This window comes from Lactuca sativa, chromosome 5 (genome assembly GCF_002870075.4).
Source record: "Lactuca sativa cultivar Salinas chromosome 5, Lsat_Salinas_v11, whole genome shotgun sequence".
Taxonomy (NCBI): Eukaryota; Viridiplantae; Streptophyta; class Magnoliopsida; order Asterales; family Asteraceae; genus Lactuca; species Lactuca sativa.
In genome coordinates, this window is record NC_056627.2 from 371,434,515 (window position 1) to 371,438,391 (window position 3,877).

Genomic DNA, 3,877 nt, shown 5'->3' on the forward strand with positions numbered 1-3,877 from the left:
GGATTCCGGGGAAATAAGGAATGCCGAAATCCGAGTTATAACGAATAAGTTATGACCCGTCGAAGTTTCACGACGGAACCGGCGCGACACCGGGAAGCGTAAATAGTGAACTTACGATAGAACGACTTTTAGCTTTAGAAATCTAAATGAAAGTCGTAGAATATGTTAAACTGAGAGTGTCCATAAAAAGAACGCCCAAATCTGACTTCGTATGAAGAAGTTATGAGATTTTAAACAGACCAATCTTGTCCCGGCCTGTTAAAAATATAACTTTAAAAATAAAGTCAAAATTAGCCGACGGAGTCTAAACGAAAGTTGTAGAGTACGTCTCCACCTACGCGTGGATATAAAGAACGTCAAAAACGGAGTTCGTATGAACGAGTTACAAATTATAATAGCATATTTACGTATTAAAATAAAGTATAAATCATGTATACGTACACATATATATACATATGTATATATCATTAGAAAGGTATCGACGATGCGGTCATTATAAGACTAATGTTGAGTTCTTTCGCCATTAGTTTAGTATAAATATCATTAAATCCATTTAAAATAGTATTATAGAGGGGTGTTTAGTTGTTTATATAACTAAAAGGTCATTAAGTAATTATGGAGGGTAGTTTTTGAAAATTCAATTAGTATAAATAAGAGCCTTGGGCTCTCATATTTCTTGCACCATTCTCTTGATTCAAGAGTCTTTCTCTCCTTATCCCCCGAGCATTTCGGTCCCTCGTGATTCGACTTCTCTTTCTGTAGTTTAGTATAGTAAGGTGAGCGCTGAAGCGCTGCACGAATCTTTCTTAGAAAGATTCAGCGATGAAGTTCTGCCCCTGCAGAGCCCGACTCCTAGCTAAAACTCCCTTGTAAGTAAGTTATGCTTACCTTATTTTAATATAGCTTATATTTAAAATTAGTATTGTTATTATGAACTTATAATAAATATTTGAGCTATTATTATAACTTATATAAGTGTCGTTATAATATTTTTTTAACTACTCGCGGTACGGGGAATCTGGTTTAAAGGGCCGCATAGGGTTGTTGGATTTCAGAAGTGCTATATGCCAAAATGGTCCTGCCCTCCGGTGTTTTATGTCTGGCCCCTGTCTGTACATAGTGGTTGGAAAATATTGTTTAACGCTTATATAATAATAATAATACTAAGACTAATAGTTGGTCACGGTAAATATTAGACTAAAATTTAGCGATAATAATGCTAGGTTTCGTCGAAGGAAAATAGAATCGCTAGAAGCAAGCGCTGCCCGATTTTGGAATCATCACTTTAACAAGTGAGTGCATAGTTACTTTCAGCTTACACATAGATATGAAGTATTTTATATAAATTACGTGCTATGTGTGCATATTATCTGAATACTTGCTATCTATGCCGGATGAACATTGTTATACATGTTTTCAATGATTTAAACTGTATATGTATTTTATATCTACGAAAAATGTTGGGGTAAAACATGGGTAGATGTAATAGGTGATGTGTGATAAAATGATGAGAGGCCTTGATGTTGGTGTTGTTGATTCTGTCATCCAGTGGAGTATGGATGACGACCACAGACTCTTCTAGACAGTCCATTGGAACACTAGCAGGCTCGCAACCTGTAGGTGTTTGTGAACGATGTGTTCACCGGTGTACTCCATCCCCCACATGGTTGCCTTTAGGACATTTATTGTTGAGGAATCCCCTTAGCAGTAGTGTCCGTCCCGATAATGATCCTTAGGCTAGGTCCCTTATGATAGGTGTTTAGGGACGTAAAGTGAGGATAACGGGAACGGGTAATCGGGTTATTGTTGATTGATGAAATTAATAAACTTATTTATTGTGGGTTGAAAACCCTATGTGCTCACCAGGCTCCCAAGCCTGACCCACTTAGTTTTATGTATTACAGGTAGTGGCGCTTGAGCATAAATATGATGTTTGGACGAGGGATTACAGATATAGGCCTGTAGATATGAGATAATGTAGTAAGGCTTATATTGTACTGTTTATGCTTTTGATCTGTACGAACATGACATCCCAAGTCTTTTAATGAAATACATTTCTATGGAAATGCTTTTGATAATTCTTTATCATATTTTGTTTTGGGACAAATTCCACAACACTTTTATTTAAAATGTTACTCTGATTTTTAAACAAAACATAAACAAAATCGGTCTTTTCTGGCCGTGATTTTGGGGATGTCACATCATGGCATGGCAATCTACTGCTATGTCACGTTTTGTAACCAGAGTCTCCCGGAGGGAGAGCATGAATTTGTGTATAGTGGGACCTGCAGGTAGACATGCACAAAGACCCGATCCGATCCGATCCGATCCGGATCCGGATCCGATCCGGTTTGATGACGACACACCCAATCCGATTCGGCATTAAATCCGAACCGGTTTCAAACCGGTTTTGACCGGATTTGACCGGTTTTCCGAGCCCCGCATCCGATTCGTTGTAATCCGATCCGGATCCGATCCGATCCGAAATCCGATCCGATTTTCTCTATTTTTTTTTTTTTTTTTTTAAATACACATTTTTTGGACTTCAAATATAACACAAAATGCAACATGGGTACATTAAAATAGTTAAAACATACATCAAACGTCGAATTAGAAAGAGTTTTTAAACTAGTTAAATAATAATAATAATAATAAAGTGGCGTTATAACATTTAGCCAAATGGAAATAGTTTTTGTGGTCTTCCACTTCGTGTCGCCTTCATTTAATTATTCTTCAACCGCCACGCATGTAACTAGGGGTCTCATCAATGCCATATTCTTCATTCCCGTCTTCATCTTCGACTTCATCGTCATCGTCTTCGTCTTCCGGAGGTGTTGATAAGCCTTGTGCATATTCTTCATCCATGATCTCCGGTTCAACATTTTGTGATAGTGGGCCTTCTAGTGATGCCAAGTGTTGTATACGTTCCACAGAATCCAAGTAATCCTTCAAGCAAACGCAAACCTCTACCGCAACCGGGGTAAGATTCGTTCTCAACTTTGATAAAACTCTTCCACTAAAAGAAAAAGCGGATTCCGAAGCTACCGTGGAAGCTTGGACGGTTAGTAAATCACGGGCCATGACGGAGAGAATAGGAAATTGTGCTTCCTTTTCTCTCCACCAAGCCAAAAGATCCAAATTTTTAAATTGTGGTGCACTCATGAATTTTAAAAAGTTTGAACCCATATAAATTCCAAGTTCGCTACTAGGCGTTAATGTGCGTGCTCTTTTGTTTTGCTCCTCCAAAAGGTAGTTATAGAGGTCGATATGAAAATCCGTTCGACCCCCACCACTACCCGATGCACCGCTAGTAGAGTCGGTTACACTTGCAAAAGTGTTTGACATATTGCCATATTTTGTAGCGTAAATGTCAAACAAATTAGTAAAAGTATCATTAAAAATGTTTATTTGGTTACGGATGTAGTTTGAGTTATCTTTGTGCAAATTTAAAGACATAGCAATTTTGGTAATCAAAGCCTCTACACCCGTAACATTGATACATGGGTTTAATGCTGCGGCACAAGTAAAAAGTGGTGGCATTTCTTTGAAATATTTGACTAGTTTTTGTCTCATTGGTCTCGTAACCAAAACAAATATTTCACTTCTTTGTTCAAAACGTTCCAATTGTGCGGACATCAACCATAATTCATTTAGTAACAACGGACTTGTAGGGTAATACACACCCGATAGAAAAGTGGTTGATTGTTTAAAAACTTTTAACATTTCCACAAACTCTTCCATCAAATCCCAATCATAATCCGAAACCGGGTTTTTTCCTTTTGAAATTGTGTCGTAAAATAATTGCAAAGCGATTCTTTGACGTGTCAAACTTTCAAACATCATGCATGTTGAACTCCATCTAGTGTCACAATCCCAA

General features: G+C 37.6%; 1 long non-coding RNA gene across 1 annotated transcript; it reads left to right on the forward strand.

Moving 5' to 3' along the window:
- The first annotated feature begins 645 nt into the window (after positions 1 to 645).
- LOC128126360 (uncharacterized) lies at positions 646 to 2,038 on the forward strand. The gene is made up of 3 exons (XR_008224189.1): positions 646 to 869; positions 1,224 to 1,292; positions 1,905 to 2,038. It is a non-coding gene; the product is annotated as an uncharacterized LOC128126360 (long non-coding RNA).
- The last annotated feature ends 1,839 nt before the right edge of the window (positions 2,039 to 3,877 follow it).